This window comes from Trichomycterus rosablanca, chromosome 20 (assembly GCF_030014385.1).
Source record: "Trichomycterus rosablanca isolate fTriRos1 chromosome 20, fTriRos1.hap1, whole genome shotgun sequence".
Lineage (NCBI taxonomy): Eukaryota > Metazoa > Chordata > Actinopteri > Siluriformes > Trichomycteridae > Trichomycterus > Trichomycterus rosablanca.
In genome coordinates, this window is record NC_086007.1 from 15,957,282 (window position 1) to 15,978,422 (window position 21,141).

The 21,141-nt window shown below is 39.2% G+C and overlaps 1 protein-coding gene across 1 annotated transcript in view; it reads left to right on the plus strand.

The window, feature by feature from the left end:
- taok1a (TAO kinase 1a) overlaps positions 1–21,141 on the plus strand; it is a 63,220-nt gene continuing 42,079 nt past the window's right edge. Inside the window, exon 1 of the mRNA XM_063017120.1 lies at positions 1–431. The gene's annotated coding sequence lies outside the window, so the exon portion shown is untranslated. The remainder of the gene's footprint in view (positions 432–21,141) is intronic.

The window sequence follows — 21,141 nt, forward strand, 5'->3', positions numbered from 1 at the left end:
ATCCGGATCCGGACGCGCCTGCTATATCCAAAATGCTGCTGGTTTAGTTTTTCGGCCTAAATCCAGGGTGTGGTCGAAAACACTCCGTCTTTCCTGCACGATCACTCGGTCTGTTTATCAGTCGAACTTGTGAGGGGCTGATCAGAGCTTTAGAAAGCCATATTTCGGGTTGATTGGGGAGAGGCGAGTGGCTGGGCCGCTGTTAGCCCGGGTGGAGTTTCTATTTACTGCACTAATGCAGCTTCATTAGTCAGCGACCGTAGCTGGCTGTGAAATCTGACGTTAATAGAGGGTGGATCGGAAAGCCGCGAAAAACATAAAGAATCCCACAGCTGACGACCAAGACTTCGCGGACTACTTCTTAAGTTGGAGTTAAAGCGCTTATAAACTGACGTTAGCCTACTTAGCCACCCAGCCTGGCTGTCTGAAGGGTAAGTGCTGATTTGTGAATTAGCCCGCTAACCAACTCTGCTAAGCTAACCTAATATTATTAGCTGCACTGATAGGCATTACACTAATAACAGTCTTACATACACGTTTAACACATGTAATACCAACAACATAACTGTTATAATTTCTTTGTTTGTAAAAATCTTAAAATAGTTACTCTTTATTAAAATGCAAATATTACATAAAATATGTAATTGACTTAATATGAACAGGAGGTATAGGTAACTAGTCAGATAACTAGAACATTCAATACAGAGAAGTGTAAATATCTGTTCTGCTGCTGTATAAAAATACATCATGTTACAGCACAGACACGACTGCAGTCATAAGGACATATAACATGTCTAAAAGATGAATAATTGATATCATAAAGGTCTATTATTGATATTTAACAAGATTATATATATATATATATATATATTTAAGAATTATATCATTTTTACTGGGATGTTGGGTGGTAAACATGGCATTCTTACAGTGGAATAGCACAGTGACATTGTAAACCCACATCTGGCTATCTAGTCCTAACTATCCATTAAGCACTTATTGTCAAAATCCTGCTATTTAAACATGCACAGAATGAAATTTAGTGGTACTAAAAAACTAACTTTTTGACCCCCACAACAACGCAGTTTAACACAGCAGGCTGCCATGCTGGTGATTGAAAAGTGCAAGGCTTATTTGGACATGTCCTTGATGTAATGAGCAGAATGGGTGTAAACAACAATGACTCCAGCTGTGACTTATATTTTTAGATGCTGCTTTTATTAAATCTTCTATTCCTTTTCATTGTGTGCTTTAACTATGTCATGTGTAAATGTGGGAATAATACAATATAAATGTAAAGATTGTTTGTTATCAATAGTACAAACATTAAAATGTTATACAACAGTTTAAGCCACTGGGTTAACTGATGACAATCACATCATCTTTAAAGATCTACCCTAAACGTCATCAACATTGGTGCCAATATCTGCCTAAAATGTTGAATGTGTACCTATTTAGTCAAAAGAACAATTTTAAGCTGAGGCACCAATGCTGAACACATAAAAACTGGCTCACAACTTTACAAATAAGATAAGGCTTTGCTGATCCCCTTGGGTAAATTAAATTATAACAATCCAAGACATCCCTAAGTTGTTCAGTAAGATTGAAGTCAGGTCTTTAAGGCCATTTATGTTATTCCACACCAAACCTGTTACACCATGTCATTATGGAAGTTCATTTGTGCACAGAAGCACAGCCATGCTTGCACATAAAAGAGTCTTCCCCATACTGCTGCCACAAAGTTAAAAGTATACAATGGGTTATATAATTGTTTTGTATTGAGTGGGGCTGAAACACCTAAAATATCTAGGAGGGGCGATCACATACATTGTGCATATAGCAAGTTGAATTAATTGTTGGATCTTTGATTTGATCTTGGTACAGGCTATTCATTTTTTTCACCACAGTCTGTCACACTAGTAAAACAAATCTGATTACTGACTCATGTATGCTTGGGTTTAATAAATTACTTGTACATGTATGTGTAAACCTGAGAATTGCATTTAGGACTGACATTATTTACTGTATGTCAATAAAAATGTCTATACCAATATAGGTTTGTCTTTACAGTTTATACAGCAGTATTCATAGTGTAGATCAATAGATCTGTGCTGCGTAATCGACTAAACTCAAAAGCAATTTCATTTCAGAGACCAGCAAACATGGTGGAGAAGGCTGAGAGTTGTTTTATAATAGTACTCCCTACTAAACAAGATCAAATTATTGTTTGTAATTAAGATGCAAAACAGATCCTTTAATATACAGGGTTTTCCATGAAATTGAGCTACCTACATGTTTTTATATAGTTTTTGTATCATTACTGCTATAATATACTTTATTTCTGTCCACTGGAGCCCTTACACCAAAGCCTTAAAATGCAATTAAAAGGGATTTAATTATGATTTGGTCAATTAAAAGGGATTTAATTATGATTTGGTTTTAAAGTTGCATTATTAAAAAGGGTATGCTTACAAGGTAACCCACAAAATACTGAAAAAAATGTTTCTATAAGTGTCTATAATATGACTGATTAGGCCATTGGTAGCCTAGTGGGTAGGGCTTTGGGCTATCAACTGTTGGGCCCTTGAGCAAGGCCCTTAAGCCTCTGTGCTCCAGGGGCGCCGTGCAATGGCAGACCCTGCGCTTTGACGCCAGCTTTCAAACAAGCTGGGATATTCGAAGAAAGAATTTCATTGTACTGCACATGTGTATATGTACAGTAATCCCTCGCTATATCGCGCTTCGACTTTTGCGGCTTCACTCTATCGCGGATTTTATTTGCAAGCATGTCTAAATATAAATAGCGGATTTTTCGCTGGTTCGCGGATTTCTGCAGACAATGGGTGTGTTCGAAAAGCTAGGGAGCTCTCTACATAGACGCATTTTACGTCATCATGTGCGCACTCCCGATTAGGAGGCTGTTCCAAATACTAGATGCCTTAAAATCCTCACTTCTTAACGTTTCAACATTATTTTCACTCAAAAGCGAGTGAGCATCCGACGCTGCCTTGGTGATCAAGGCAATCCCAGAATTCGGGTGCGCTTCTCTCGCAGAAAAATAAACATGGCTGACGGAGTTATTATCAAACGTAAATAAAATATTACTGATTCTTAACTTGTATAAACTTGTACCGAGTGTTTTTATTTGCAAGTTCGGGCTTATCAGGAAATGTAACCGTTATCGGTACATGAAGGGAGATGCTATATTAACGTTAGCATGCTGTGCTACCTCAATCCATTGGTTTTAATGACAAGATGCTAAAGCCGATGGAATCGGGTTATAAAAATAACTATATAAACACATGGTTTTTACTTCGTGGATTTTCACCATTCGCGGAGGGTTCTTGAACGCAACCCATGCGATCGAGGAGGGATTACTGTATATATGACAAATAAAGGCATTCTGTTTTATTAAGACGAATGTAAACACAATAAAAAGCCCAGCTCGGACCTGTATTATCCGGGTGATGTTTTCTCAGGTATATACTACCCTGTCCTCAATCAAATTATTTTAACAATTCCTTTTCAGTGTGTGATCAAGATATGTTCACATTACTTATAACAAGGGACAAAAAATGTGGACCAGAGCGTATTTACAATTCGGTACCTATAGAAAAACAACTACTACTACATTTTCTACAAAAGTACTATACTATAAAATACACTTACTGGCTACACCATCATAGTGCTGGGTAGGACCTCCAGTTCCTCCTAGAACAGCCACAAGTCTTCGAAGCATAGATTACACTAAAGTGGAGACATTAATTTTAGATTTTGGTCCATGTTGTCATGATCACATCATGTAATTGCTTCAGATTTTTAAGCTGGATATTTCAACTGTGAATCTTGTCATGCTTTTCATGCCTCTCATCCTAAAGGCGCTCGATTGTTTATGAAACCAGTTTGATGTGTTGTGCTTTGTGTCATGGTATATTATGTTGAACATAACTATTATGAAATTCATGGACATAAAGAGATGGACATAAAGAGCAGCAATACTCGATTGGTATCAGGAGAGACCCAGTGTGTGCTAAGTAAGCATTTCTTGTACATACACATGAGGTTGGGTCCATGAATTAATGTGGCTTCTGCCAAATGTTGTCCCAATTAGCTGCATGCTTCAGCAAAAATCAAGAATTTTCCCAATTTTTAACTGTCCAGCTTTGAAGACCATGTGGCCTCCATGGTCTCCATGTAAAAAACAATGTGGTCTTCTGCTGTTTTAGCCCATTCACCACAGGTTTATCAAATTGTGCTTTTTAAAACTGGTCTTCTGCTCACCATGGCTCTAAAGAGTGGTTGTATGAGTTACCATAGCTTTTCATCTTAAACAGCCTGTGATTTTAAACTACTCTGGCCATCATCGTGCTCTGGACAATGCATGTTCACCTGCTGAAATGTTGCTCATATGATGTTTTTACACTATTCTGTGTAAACTGAACTCTAGAGGCTGTTGTGCATTAAAATCCAAGAATATGAAGTGATGAAGTCTGTTTGAATGGGCTGGTTCCATATAACTGACTGACTGGATTACTGGATTAATGAGATGGTGTACAAATATTCCTAATGACTTATTACAATGACAAAATTACATATACTTTGGTATAAGATTTTGGCTATATGGCTCATACATAATTGTACCATTGCAATTTTAGTAATTATGTAGTACAGTGGTACCCCGAAACTCGACGTCAATTGGTTCTTGGGAGTGGTGTTGAGTTTAAAAGGCGTTGAGTTTTAAGGTATTTTTTTCCCCATAAGGATGTATGGGAAACCTGTTCATGTGTTCCATGGTCCCATGGACTTGCATATATTTTAGGCTTATGTAAAATAATGGGGTTGTTTGACACCTATACACTGAAAATAACACAAATATAATATAAAAACACTGAAATAAAAAGCTGATTCTTACAATTTCTCAGAACCTCGAGCTGTAATACAAGTTTAAAAGTGAAACACTGAGGAAAATCCAGCTGAACACAGATACAGTGTATCACAAAAGTGAGTACACCCCTCACATTTCTGCAAATATTTCATTATATCTTTTCATGGGACAACACTATAGAAATGAAACTTGGATATAACTTAGAGTAGTCAGTGTACAACTTGTATAGCAGTGTAGATTTACTGTCTTCTGAAAATAACTCGACACACAGCCATTAATGTCTAAATAGCTGGCAACATAAGTGAGTACACCCCACAGTGAACATGTCCAAATTGTGCCCAAAGTGTCAATATTTTGTGTGACCACCATTATTATCCAGCACTGCCTTAACCCTCCTGGGCATGGAATTCACCAGAGCTGCACAGGTTGCTACTGGAATCTTCTTTCACTCCTCCATGATGACATTACGGAGCTGGTGGATGTTAGACACCTTGAACTCCTCCACCTTCCACTTGAGGATGCGCCACAGGTGCTCAATTGGGTTTAGTCCATCACCTTTACCTTCAGCTTCCTCAGCAAGGCAGTTGTCATCTTGGAGGTTGTGTTTGGGGTCGTTATCCTGTTGGAAAACTGCCATGAGGCCCAGTTTTCGAAGGGAGGGGATCATGCTCTGTTTCAGAATGTCACAGTACATGTTGGAATTCATGTTTCCCTCAATGAACTGCAGCTCCCCAGTGCCAGCAACACTCATGCAGCCCAAGACCATGATGCTACCACCACCATGCTTGACTGTAGGCAAGATACAGTTGTCTTGGTACTTCTCACCAGGGCGCCGCCACACATGCTGGACACCATCTGAGCCAAACAAGTTTATCTTGGTCTCGTCAGACCACAGGGCATTCCAGTAATCCATGTTCTTGGACTGCTTGTCTTCAGCAAACTGTTTGCGGGCTTTCTTGTGCGTCAGTTTCCTTCTGGGATGACGACCATGCAGACCGAGTTGATGCAGTGTGCGGCGTATGGTCTGAGCACTGACAGGCTGACCTCCCACGTCTTCAACCTCTGCAGCAATGCTGGCAGCACTCATGTGTCTATTTTTTAAAGCCAACCTCTGGATATGACGCCGAACACGTGGACTCAACTTCTTTGGTCGACCCTGGCGAAGCCTGTTCCGAGTGGAACCTGTCCTGGAAAACCGCTGTATGACCTTGGCCACCATGCTGTAGCTCAGTTTCAGGGTGTTAGCAATCTTCTTATAGCCCAGGCCATCTTTGTGGAGAGCAACAATTCTATTTCTCACATCCTCAGAGAGTTCTTTGCCATGAGGTGCCATGTTGAATATCCAGTGGCCAGTATGAGAGAATTGTTCCCAAAACACCAAATTTAACAGCCCTGCTCCCCATTTACACCTGGGACCTTGACACATGACACCAGGGAGGGACAACGACACATTTGGGCACAATTTGGACATGTTCACTGTGGGGTGTACTCACTTATGTTGCCAGCTATTTAGACATTAATGGCTGTGTGTTGAGTTATTTTCAGAAGACAGTAAATCTACACTGCTATACAAGCTGTACACTGACTACTCTAAGTTATATCCAAGTTTCATGTCTATAGTGTTGTCCCATGAAAAGATATAATGAAATATTTGCAGAAATGTAAGGGGTGTACTCACTTTTGTGATACACTGTACATGTGGACGCTTTCAGAGCGAATCTGAAGGTTATTCCACACAAATGCAGTTTCGTCTCATATGCACTGCGCTGAACAAAGCGACTGTGCATTGTTAATTTAAAATTAAATGCATTTTTAAAGAACAAAATGAACACATTGAGTTTAAGGGAAACATTGAGTTTAAGGGAAACATTGAGTTTAAGGGAAACATTGAGTTTAAGGGTACAAGGGTACCACTGTATATGAAAACTCTTGTTCAGCTAATTTGGTCTTTCCATGCAAAACCTTAGAAGTAGGACCTTGCTGAACTATATATACAAACTAGTGTATGTTGTTCTATAATACAATGTTTTGACACGTGTGGCTATATTATCAATAACGTTTTTACATAAGCTGTAAACCTTGACTATTTTTCCTGCAGTACATATTTCAGTGTTCCTTCTGCTGAAGTGAAAAAGGTGTAAAAGCTTTAAACAGTGAAGAGGCTAATTTAGGGCCAGGATTTGGAAACACTGACCTAACTTGTTCCCTGTCCGATCAACAGTAGTTACTCTTTCTTCTTTTTGCTGTAAATGGCCAGTGTGTGACGGTGTGGTTTCTACTTCTGGCTGACTGTAAAGAGGGCATTCAGAATGATTCTGGTTCAGCCTTCAAATTACAAAATTTCCTCTACACTTCTCAGCTGTTCAGTTCTTTTCCATTGAAAACAGACACACGAATACTCATTCGAATACTAAACATCATTTCATACAACAAATGAACACATTTGTCCTGTCCCCATCCCCCAGACAGGAAGTTTGATTCAATTGTAGTGGAATTAAGATGTTAGAACTTGTCTCAACAAATATGCATTGCACACATGGTAACATGTTTTAAACAGAAACATCCAAAGAGCTTTTACTGCTGCCTTTCAAACTGGTTTGATTTGATTCTCCTTAACAATTATAAAGAAGAAACAGAGCAAGAATTGTTCCAAACATCCGTTGTGGTGACCGACTGAATTTGTTTATGGACTAGTCCTACAGACGCATGCAAACCGAGGGTGTGTCAAAGAGCCTGAATGGTGCATCTGTTGTAGGGAGACACTGTCTTCTTTCTTTCTGCTATTGTCTTTTTCTGACCTCATTGCTGTCACTTAAAGCTAAGCCGCTGTATTTTTTTCCAGCGTCACTAGTAGGGAGTCCCTCATGGTCTCCGACATGCAGTTTTTATTTGCTTACTGGCAGAGTGCTTACCAAATATTTGTTTTCAGCTTTAGCTCATCAATTCTGACTTGTTTCTGTGAGGATGTGGCTTTGTGTGCTAACAAAATGGGCATTTTCATAATTCAGGAATCTATTTTTAGATAATCCCAGTAATAGTTCTTCTTTATACTACATACAGGGGTTGGACAAAATAACTGAAACACCTGTCATTTTAGTGTGGGAGGTTTCATGGCTAAATTGGACCAGTCTGGTGGCCAATCTTCATTAATTGCACATTGCACCAGTAAGAGCAGAGTGTGAAGGTTCAATTAGCAGGGTAAGAGCACAGTTTTGCTCAAAATATTGCAATGCACACAACATTATGGGTGACATACCAGAGTTCAAAAGAGGACAAATTGTTGGTGCACGTCTTGCTGGCACATCTGTGACCAAGACAGCAAGTCTTTGTGATGTATCAAGAGCCACGGTATCCAGGGTAATATCAGCATACCACCAAGAAGGACAAACCACATCCAACAGGATTAACTGTGGACGCAAGAGGAAGCTGTCTGAAAGGGATGTTCGGGTGCTAACCCGGATTGTATCCAAAAAACATAAAACCACGGCTGGCCAAATCACGGCAGAATTAAATGTGCACCTCGACTCTCCTGTTTCCACCAGAACTGTCCGTCGGGAGCTCCACAGGGTCAATATACACGGCCGGGCTGCTATAGCCAAACCTTTGGTCACTCGTGCCAATGCCAAACGTCGGTTTCAATGGTGCAAGGAGCGCAAATCTTGGGCTGTGGACAATGTGAAACATGTATTGTTCTCTGATGAGTCCACCTTTACTGTTTTCCCCACATCCGGGAGAGTTACGGTGTGGAGAAGCCCCAAAGAAGCGTACCACCCAGACTGTTGCATGCCCAGAGTGAAGCATGGGGGTGGATCAGTGATGGTTTGGGCTGCCATATCATGGCATTCCCTTGGGCCAATACTTGTGCTAGATGGGCGCGTCACTGCCAAGGACTACCGAACCATTCTGGAGGACCATGTGCATCCAATGGCGGTGCCGTGTATCAGGATGACAATGCACCAATACACACAGCAAGACTGGTAAAAGATTGGTTTGATGAACATGAAAGTGAAGTTGAACATCTCCCATGGCCTGCACAGTCACCAGATCTAAATATTATTGAGCCACTTTGGGGTGTTTTGGAGAAGCGAGTCAGGAAACGTTTTCCTCCACCAGCATCACGTAGTGACCTGGCCACTATCCTGCAAGAAGAATGGCTTAAAATCCCTCTGACCACTGTGCAGGACTTGTATATGTCATTTCCAAGACGAATTGACGCTGTATTGGCCGCAAAAGGAGGCCCTACACCATACTAATAAATTATTGTGGTCTAAAACCAGGTGTTTCAGTTATTTTGTCCAACCCCTGTATATACAGTGGGGCCAAAAAGTATTTAGTCAGCCACTGATTGTGCAGGTTCTCCTACTTAGAAAAATGAGAGAGGTCTGTAATTTTCCATCTTCAATGCTCTCACTGATGGAAGGAGGTTTTGGCTTAAAATCTCATGATACATGGCCCCGTTCATTCTTCCCTTAACACGGATCAGTCGCCCTGTCCCCTTTGCAGAAAAACAACCCCAAAGCATGATGTTTCCACCCCCATGCTTCACAGTGGGTATGGTGTTCTTGGGTTTTTCTTCTTCCTCCAAACACGACGAGTTGAGTTTTTACCAAAAAGTTCCATTTTGGTTTCATCTGACCACATGATATTCTCCCAATCCTCTTCTGAATCATCCACATGCTCTCTGGCAAACATCAGACGGGCCTGGACATGTACTGGCTTAAGCAGGGGGACACGCCTGGCACTGCAGGATTTGAGTCCCTCTCGGCGTAGTGTGTATACTGATGGTAGCCTTTGTTACTTTGGTCCCAGCTCTCTGCAGGTCATTCATCAGGTCCCTCCGTGTAGTTCTGGGATTTTTGCTCACCGTTCTCATGATCATTTTGACCCCATGGGATGAGATCTTGACCCCAAGGGAGATTATCAATGGTCTTGTATGTCTTCCATTTTCTTACAATTGCTCCCACAGTTGATTTATTCACACCAACCTGCTTGCCTATTGTAGATTCACTCTTCCCAGCCTGGTGCAGGTCTACAATTTTCTTCCTGGTGTCTTTTGACAGCTCATAGGTCTTGACCACGGTTGAGTTTGGAGTCTGACTTTTTGAGGCTGTGGACAGGTGTCTTTTATACAGATAACGAGGTCAAACAGGTGCCATTAATACAGGTAACGAGTGGAGGACAGAAGAGCTTCTTAAAGAAGAAGTTACAGGTCTGTGAGAGCCAGAAATCTTGCTTGTTTGTGGGTGACCAAATACTTATTTTCCACCATAATTTACGAATAAATTCTTTAAAAATCCTACAATGTGATTTCCTGAATTTTTTTTTCTCATTTTGTCTCTCATAGTTGAAGTGTACCTATGATGAAAATTACAGACCTCTCTCATCTTTCTAAGTAGGAGAACCTGCACAATCAGTGGCTGACTAAATACTTTTTGACCCCACTGTAACCATAGTTCAGTGCAGTATCATGTTTGCTAGAGATTAATCTTTTTATACTTTCTTTGCTCTGGGATTGGTATTTGGGCAAATAATGGTCAAAAATGCTGGATTAATATCAAATCATTCATTTGCACAGCACAGATCATCATAACTATTGACTAATTTATTCATCTTCGGTAACCACTTAATTCTGACTAAGGTCATGGTGGATCTACTGCCACCTAAAATGCTGAGAGCAGGGCAGGAGTATGCTCTGGACTGGGTGTAAACCATGTGGCAGAGCAGCATACTCTCACCCATTTGCTCATTCACATTGCTTATTCACATACTCCCCTACACCTAGGGGCAATTTAGAGTAGCAATCCACATTATGCATGTTTTTGTAAGGTATGAGTAAACCACCAGAGTACTGAGAGGAAACTAATGGGTAGAACTAACTCACAGACAACAACTGTAGGTGAGCACTCAAACGACCTGCTTAACCACCATGCTGCCCACATAGAACCCAAACTAACCAAACACACTTTGCCTTTACATTTTTTAATGTACAAGATTGAATGCACTGTGTTGGTACCCAGTTTTGGGTGGAAACAAAGATCTTCGTTTGTTTTTAGTGAACTTTGGGGTAGACTGCCTTTTGTTTAAACTTAAATGTTTATACACACACATGTTTATGTACATGTATGTAAATTGGGCATGACGGTATATTGCAAGTATCGATATATTTGATATTACTTTTCACACGATGTTGAAAATGACCATATTCGATATATCGAGTATGTCTAGAATACACAGGTTACCATTTAAGAACATTTAAAAAAGAGCACAAAAGCGCTGCACAGAACGCTCTCCTTCGCACATGAGCAGATGGGCGTGTGCACACACACATGCAATCGGAATCACTGAGTAAAAAGTCAGAAACGACTCTTTTCAAGCGAATTATTTATTGGAATCGAATCAGGGAGCTGTTCTATTATCTATGGTAAAGATTCATTCGTTATGCTCACTCTTTCATTATGATGTGCGTAAACAACCAATCAGAGCTTCCAAATTCAGATTTTGGGCAAAATTTCAATCTCTCTCATTACAGCTTAGTGAACGAATTACCACTTTAAGCTTTTAACCGCGAAAGCAGAGAGAATAAATGATCTAATATGATTTTCTTTATGGAGGACAAACACAGTTGGATATAGGTGTATATATTCTGGAACTATTCTGGAAACATCCAAGAAGAAAAACAAGTAGATTATATCCCTAATGGAACAACACACGGATATAGATTTGGTTTCAATTTGAAGAAGAGAAGCTCAGGTAAGCAGTGGTTATGATTTTATGCTGCTGTGTGGTTGATCTGGGTTGCGATGCTGCTGTTTACCGTGCTTTCATTTTGCAATGATAGCAATGCATTATCGAATATTTAACTTTTTCAGGATTTTTTTTTGACGGCATGAATGTGATTGTGAGATTCTGCTGGTTTGTTTGATATAAATATTGTCAATATGAATACAAATACAGCCTTGTAATAATACAAAATATAAACACTGTAATTCTGGCAGAATGTATCAGAACTACAATGTTTTGTGTTTTTAAGGTAACTTATAAACAAAATAAGTTAAAATACGGGCAGTGGCCTGCCATTGTACTTTAAGTTTACATTATATTGTATCGTATATCGCCACTTCTCAAAAACAAATTGAGATATGAGTTTTTTAGTCATATCGCCCAGCCCTAATGTAAATATATATATATATGGGTCATTGACGTGACGCCTAAATTTTCTGTCCGACTGCATTTTCTTCAGTTAAGAAAATTTGTAAATGCATAAAAAGATGCCATATGTATGTAGTATCTCTCCTATATATGCACTCAATTTAAATTTTCACAAAACATTAGTAAATGGTCATTTTTTTTTTTTTAAAGTGTCAAAATATCATATGGTGCGGCCGTCCGGCCATGACTTCTGTTTTAAAAACTTCATTTAAATTCTCTACACCTGTTCGTCTTTAGTTTATGTTCTACTCGGCATAATTTTTAAAGTGTTTTGCAGTATTGTACAAAAAGGCAAAGCGTTTTTATTTTAACTTCCATCATAATATACAAACAAACTTTGTCCGATGATGCCCATTTTATGAAATATCATGTGGTGCGACCATGAAGAAATGGCCACTTTGGGGTTTTAATGTTGAAAACAAGTCGAAGACTTGAAGTTGTATCATACATCTATTTGTCAAGGGCCCTTGAAAGCAACAAGCAGGTTTGTAACTCAAACTCAATTTTCAAAAAAATAACCCTTTTAACAGCTGGTATATAGTTGTCATATTTGGATATCATGTGGTATGACCTCAAAAATATAATGAATATTAAGTTATTTCTACAAACATATATCTTAATTATAGATTTCAGAATTACATTATGTGGGAAGCTAGCTTATTTTGTTAAGGTGGCCAATTCTGTGCCTGTAAATTTTAACTAAACTTGAAAATATCATGTGGTGCGACCAAATATCATGCGGTGCAACCATTGCAGAGTGATTTCCATGATGGATTTATGTCCTAGATTGGCAGTATTTGTGCTTTTATATATATAAAACTGATGATTTATATACGTAAAGTACTTTATTATAGTTTTTGGCATATATTTTATTGCAACATTTCAGAAACAATGACTTATGTTTCAACTTTGAACAATTTTTGAAAAATGCAAAATTAAAATTAGTAAATGTAATTTCACTTTGGTAATTATGCATTTTTAGGCATTTAATTCTTTTTTTATTTATATATTTATTTATATCTGCAGTATGATCTCAGTACCTGGCTAGGAGAAGAGAAAGGTTATGTTAAACATGCAGCATAAATAAACAAACATGAAGTACATATAGGTTGGGTGTATTGTAGTTCTTTTTATCACCTGGAGAAAAATAGATTTTTCATTAACATGTTTTTCTGCTGTCTATCATTATTGCAAAATAAAATATACCCTATAATTAAGGCATAACACTATTTACTGACCAGGCATAACATTATGAGCACTGACAGGTAAAGTGAATAACACTGATTATTTCTTCATCACAGCACATGTTAGTTGGGGGAGGAGGGCGGGTATATTAGGCAGCAAGTGAACATTTTATTCTCAAAGTTGATGTTGGAAGCAGGAAAAAGTTTGATGAGGGCCAAACTGTGATGGCTAGACGACTGGGTCAGAGCATCTCCAAAACTGCAGCTCTTGTGGGGTGTTCCTGGTCTGCAGTGGTCAGTATCTATCAAAAGTTGTCCAAAGAAGGAACAGTGGTAAACCGGCGACAGGGGCATGATCGGCCAAGGCTGATTGATGCACGTGGGGAGCGAAGGCTGGCTCGTGTGGTCTGATACAACAGACGAGCTACTGTAGCTCAAATTGCTGAAGAACTTAATGCTGGTTCTGATAGAAAGGTGTCAGAATACACAGTGCATCACAGTTTGTTGCATATGGGGCTGCATAGCCGCAGACCAGTCAGGGTGCCCATGCTGACCCCTGTCCACCACCGAAAGTGCCAACAATGGACACATGAGCATTGCAACTGGTCCACGGAGCAATGGAAGAAGGTGGCCTGGTCTGATGAAGCACGTTTTCTTTTACATCATGTGGATGGCCGGGTGCTGGTGCTGTGTGTTGCTTACATGGGGAACACATGGCACCAGGATGCACTATAGAAAGAAGGCGAGCCAGCGGAGGCAGTGTGATGCTTTGGGCAACATTGTGCTGGGAAACCTTGGGTCCTGCCATCCTTGTGGATTTTACTCTGACACGTAGCTCCTACCTAAACATTGTTGCAGACCATGTACACCCTTTCATGGAAAGTTTGTAAAACATTTCTATTCATGTCAGTTTGATGAAATGTTAATAAAATTTGGTTTAAATTTCTTGTTGTAGGGAATTTGTTTACTGATCTCTTCAAATAGATTTTTAACAATAAGAGGTCTTCATGTCATTTGGGGCGACCACTTATCATGTGGTGCAACCAATAACAGAAGTAACTGAATTAAATTATAAATAATAAATCTCACTTATGTTGCTAAAATATTAATCACTGATGAAGTATGCCTAAGTTAAAGGTAATTGTAAAAAAAATAATATGTTTAATGTGATTTACAGGAAAAATAAGTCTGTCAAGTACATTTAAGGTAGTGAATTTGATGTTATACAACAAAAAATACAAGTACATTATTTACAAAAACTTAAAGTAATAACATAATTTGTTTCTAAACACATTATATTATTGAGTACTTGCAAAAAAACTGTTAAGCATGTTGAGAAAATTAATTAATTTAAAAATAAATCACATTCGCACCACATGACATTTTGTTAGGCCACAGCCAATTCATCTGGATGAAAAAACACTAAAATGACTTAATTTAAAATTTAAATAGGAATTTACATGTACACAACATATATATACAGGGGTTGGACAAAATAACTGAAACACCTGGTTTTAGACCACAATAATTTATTAGTATGGTGTAGGGCCTCCTTTTGCAGCCAATACAGCGTCAATTCATCTTGGAAATGACATATACAAGTCCTGCACAGTGGTCAGAGGGATTTTAAGCCATTCTTCTTGCAGGATAGTGGCCAGGTCACTACGTGATGCTGGTGGAGGAAAACGTTTTCTGACTCGCTTCTCCAAAACACCCCAAAGTGGCTCAATAATATTTAGATCTGGTGACTGTGCAGGCCATGGGAGATGTTCAACTTCACGTTCATGTTCATCAAACCAATCTTTCACCAGTCTTGCTGTGTGTATTGGTGCATTGTCATCCTGATACACGGCACCGCCATTGGATGCACATGGTCCTCCAGAATGGTTCGGTAGTCCTTGGCAGTGACGCGTGCCCATCTAGCACAAGTATTGGGCCAAGGGAATGCCATGATATGGCAGCCCAAACCATCACTGATCCACCCCCATGCTTCACTCTGGGCATGCAACAGTCCGGGTGGTACGCTTCTTTGGGGCTTCTCCACACCGTAACTCTCCCGGATGTGGGGAAAACAGTAAAGGTGGACTCATCAGAGAACAATACATGTTTCACATTGTCCACAGCCCAAGATTTGCGCTCCTTGCACCATTGAAACCGACGTTTGGCATTGGCACGAGTGACCAAAGGTTTGGCTATAGCAGCCCGGCCGTGTATATTGACCCTGTGGAGATCCCGACGGACAGTTCTGGTGGAAACAGGAGAGTTGAGGTGTACATTTAATTCTGCCGTGATTTGGGCAGCCGTGGTTTTATGTTTTTTGGATACAATCCGGGTTAGCACCCGAACATCCCTTTCAGACAGCTTCCTCTTGCGTCCACAGTTAATCCTGTTGGATGTGGTTTGTCCTTCTTGGTGGTATGCTGACATTACCCTGGATACCGTGGCTTTTGATACATCACAAAGACTTGCTGTCTTGGTCACAGATGCGCCAGCAAGACGTGCACCAACAATTTGTCCTCTTTTGAACTCTGGTATGTCACCCAAATTGTTGTGTGCATTGCAATATTTTGAGCAAAACTGTGCTCTTACCCTGCTAATTGAACCTTCACACTCTGCTCTTACTGGTGCAATGTGCAATTAATGAAGATTGGCCACCAGACTGGTCCAATTTAGCCATGAAACCTCCCACACTAAAATGACAGGTGTTTCAGTTATTTTGTTCAACCCCTGTATATGTCAAGCTTTTTGAAGGGTATACAATACTACAGTGGGCCCTTGACTTACAGATTTAATTGGTTCCAAATGGGCTGTTCTTAAATCAAAATGTTTGTTAGTTAAACCTATTTTTCCCATAAGAAAAAATGTAAACAGAATTAATCCATGCCAGACCTCCCAAACCACCCCCTTACCTAACCTCTCTAATGTCTTAAATTGTCTTTTTTGTTATAAATACAAGTATATTTTCCTTAAATCTTAAATTATAGAATAGACATTCCTATAATAAACAACAATACACAGTAGTACTGTACATAAAAACACACATCACATTTCAGTACAGTATGTGTGCTGTACCATACACCATAATACATTTCCTTCTTTTTTTTAGAAAATGTATCTACCAGAAACAACAATAACTCTCATATTTCTCTATTATTTCCTTCTTTATTTCAATAGTGTTGTATTTTGTAGGTGTAATTGCACGAAAGAAAGAATAGTTTACTGAGCCGAATTCCTTCTTCTCTCCCACTCACTGTCCCCTCTGCCTGATACACAGTGACAGCTACTGGCAGGAGTAATTATACAACACAACAATGTAATAGATTTGTTCATTTTCTCATCACTACGCTTTTTTTGCACCTTCTTTGGGGCCATTTTAATATTGAATTTTACAAAATATAAAGAAAACATTGAAAAAAAACACCATCCACTGTCCGAATGTTCGCTCACTGTATATATATATATATATAGAGAGAGAGAGAGAGTGACGGTTGGAGTCAACGTGTTCTTGATGTCACGTGTTTCGTGAATTTCGGTTCGTAATCCGAAATTTGTTCGTACGTTAAGTTGAAAAAGATCGTTCGTAACCCAATATGTTCATATGGTAAACCATTCGTAACTCAACGGTCTACTGTATCCCCATACATATTGGATTCCCAGCTTCAACAGTTTGAAATGTTATCAAGAAGTTACTCGTGGAACAAGTCTAGAACCTTCCAGGACTTGGTGGATGAGGAAAATTTATAAGAACCCTACAAAACATGTTTACATGTTTAAAACATGTCTACTAAAAAACAACATTTTCCAAAGAATTTCAGGCTGATCTGAAAACATCTGCAATGATGGTTTCAACCTGTACCATACGCTGGTACAAAACCAAGGAGAATCCCACTGCTTAAAGAAAGACTTGAAATAAAGACTTGAAATAAAGGCTGTCATTGTCGGTTGCAACCACATATTGGGCAAATGTGCCTTTAATCCATTAATATACTGTATATTCTTTAATTATTAGGTTCTAAATGCCTTTGGGGTTCTAAAATCAAAACCAGTCAAATGTAAAGATTTTCTTTCCTAGCGAAAGTAAATATGTCATTAAACACTGTGCTTTATTTATAAACTGTATTTATGAAGCTCAATTAACCATGCAAATTATAACCCACAGTTTTGGCTGACTATCTTGATTGGATTTTATAAATATAAAAAAAGTCCAATTTAAGCATTTCCAGTTCCTGATTGTGAATTCGCTGCTGATCTGATCAGTGACAGTTTGATCATCACATACTTTTTCCAACACGTGTCTAATCTGCGACAGTTTCTCTGTTGGGTTTCTAAACAGAATCATATCATGTGCAGAGAGCCACGCTAGGCTCCGTGTGACTAACCCTCAACCTGCACTGGAGCTCAGACCAGTCCCCTGATTGCATATCTGCTTCTGACCTTTCCTCCCTTAAACATGGCCAGTTGGCACCATCAGTTTGAAAAGAACATTTCAGTATGTAAAAGTGCACATAATAGTGTGGAAAGATTTAGGCAAAAAGACCAGAAACCACTGTTGAATGTGCATGACCTTGAGCCCCGTCATGAGAAACCATCACGCTGCTGTGATAAATATAGCCACATGGGCTTGAAAGTACGTTTGAAAACTGTTGTCATGTCTGCTGCTGCTGCATCAAGACCTGCAACTTGAAATGCTTTTACGCACAGGGAAATCCATCCACTCTTTGGAGTTCTCTGGGTCCAGTCTTATTTCAAATGGACTGAAATAAATAACCAACCTGTGGTGTGGTCACATGATTCCATGTTATCAGTGTAGGATGCAAAGGCCAACATCTCTCATGGAATAATGATGGATCAGTGTTTAATGCATGGGTGACTTGCATATGAGAGACACATGCTGCCATCTAGGTGACATCCTCTCCCACAAAGTCCATAGTTAGTTCAACAAAACAATACCAAGCCTTGTTCTACACGTGCTACAGCAGTGTAGCTTTGTATTCACAGAGTGTATGTGCTTGCCTAGCCTGCCTGCAGTGTAGATGTATCCTATTAAAAATGCTTTGGCACATTAGAAAGAAGAGAATCAGACAACATTGACCACAGACAGTCACAGGGGGACAGTGGTAGCCTAGTGGGTAGAGTTTTGAGCTATTAATCCAAGGGTTGAGAGTTCGAATCTCATCTTCGCCATGCAGCCACTGTTGGGCCCTTGCGCAAGGTCCTTAACCGTCTCGGCTTTAGTGGCGCCATGCAATGGCTGACCCTGCGCTCTGACTTCAGCTTTCAAAAAACGAGCTTTTTAAATATTGTGTCCACTCACTGTCCACTCTATTAGACACTCCTACCTAGTTGGTCCACCTTGTAGATGTAAAGTCAGAGACAATCGCTCATCTATTGCTGCGGTTTGAGTTTGAGTCATCTTATAGACCTTCATCAGTGGTCACGGGACGCTGTTGGCTGGATATATTTTTGGTTGGTGGACTATTCTCAGTCCAGCAGTGACAATGAGGTGTTTAAAAACTCCATCAGCGCTGCTGTGTCTTATCCACTCATACCAGCAAAAGACACACCACCACCATGTCAGTGTCACTGCAGTGCTGAGAATGATCCACCACCTAAATAATGCCTGCTCTGTAGTGGTCCTTAGAGAGTCCTGACCATTGAAGAACAGCATGAAAGGGGGCTTACAAAGCATCCAGAGAAACAGATGGGCTACAGTCAGTAATTGTAGAACTACAAAGTGCTTCTATATGGTAAGTGGAGCTGATAAAATGGACAGTGTGTGTAGAAACAAGGAGGTGGTTTTAATGTTATGGTTGATCGGTGTATATGTATATATGACAAAAAAAGGCATCGTACTGACTGTTGAGCTGTTGCAGTCTTCTGTCAAGCAAGTATCAATTATTATACTCAGCTCCCAAATCATTGAAAAGTGTAATAAATAGTGAGGGTGGTGTGACACAGTGGTTAACATGCATCTGTCCCAATTTTTTTTGTTGGTAAGTGGAAACATTAGAAATCATTTCTTGGTATTTCTTGGTAATAGAATTTGTATAATAAATATACCAAATTCCTTATTAACAGATAGTGAATCAATGGTTAAATAGTTTAGTATTTAACAGCAATTCCTGATGTGGCTTGAAATGATTGTCTGTTGTCACTTAATTCTTGCTTGTAATATGATAACACCCATCACAAGAGCACTGAGTAGCATAAAGAGCTGTGTTGTTTCTATCAGGCAGCAGAATTAGTTTGTTATGGATCTGTAATCTGGTAGGGTTCTCAGTTCTTTATTTGCCATCTTTCAGACAGAAGTATGGTACCGATTTATCTTGATGCTTACATTCTCAGAAATAAAAGTCCTAAACATACAGTTTCTTGTTGCTGGGGTGGAGCACTCAAATGTTCTTTTATTTTATTATTATTATGTCTTTTCATGTGAATAATTTACTGCTGTGTTGAAAACGCCACATATGCATTGCACGTGTTTCCAGAAAGTGGTTTTGTGCAGAAATGTGCACACCTGATGTCTTGGGTATTCATTATGAGAAGAGCAGACTGCAGTTGTGCATATATGTCTTATTTCTTAGCAAACATGATTTAGATATTTTGTCTGATGCCCCAAAATATCAAAAAATTTTACTTCATCATATTAGCAAATGTTTTTAAGAGAAGCATCAAGATACGAGTAGAGATCAGACAATCAGCGTTTTTGAGGCCGATTCTGATCGCCGATCACCTTTCAGCTCGATCGGCCGATATCCGATACCGATCGAGGGTGGGGCTATATGCCACGGCAGGGCAACATGCAATTTTTAGCTCAAGCAAGACATGAAACATGGTCTAAACTGGCTATTACCAACTCATGTGAAACAGCATAATATCTTTAACAAAATTAGCAGTAAATAAACAAAGTAAATCAAACAAATACAGCCAATACTGCAATGATTATATTTAGACCATTAATTAATTTAAAACGAAAAAAGTAAATTAAATAAATGCAGTCAAACCTGCAGTCATTAAAAGCAGACTCTGGGTTATTTTAAACGAAAAACTGCAACCATTAAATGTAGATCTTGAATTGTTTTAAAACGAACTCGAATTGTTTTTAAACAGTAAATTGAACAGTCAATACTGCAATAATTAAACGTAGCCTTTAATTAAATCGAAAAAACAGAACACTACTTTTGGTTTCCCCACGAGACACGTTGGTTTTACAAATTGTACAAAACGCCCTGGATGAGTCTGTGTCATATTCGGTAAAAAACTGCCAGACTGACGACATGTTTTCTGTCCGCACATGCAGCTGAACACCATAAACTGTTTCTTTAGCCGCTCGCGAACGGCTCTCGGGATTGGCTAAATTGGAGAAATATCGGCCGATCGATGATCGCATATTGTGATTAAAAATCACCTATACATAGCTGATCGATAACTTCCATCTCTAGATACGAGTTGTGTCTTAAGTAGGATATTTTGCTTTATTGGACTGCTAGCTACCAAAATTGTATGTTTAAAGTCTAAGTTCAGATTGCTGAACCAGTTCTAGCCCTAATATTGATGTACATGTTACAGTTTTAGATTACTGTAATGTTAAAATGTCCACCATCACTAGTTGGTCTCTGTTGATCAGATATTACTACCAAGACAATTTGTAAACTGAATGTGAGTTTCCTCCGGGAGCTCTGTTTTTCTCCCACAGTCCAAAGACATACAGGTGACGTGAATTGGAGATACGAAATTGTCCGTCACTGTTTGAAATTGAGCTTGTAAACTGATGTCTTGTCATGAATGTAACCAAAGAGTGTAAAAACATGACATTAAAATCCTAATAAATAAATCTGTCAAAATAAAATTGTTTGTCTGATAATT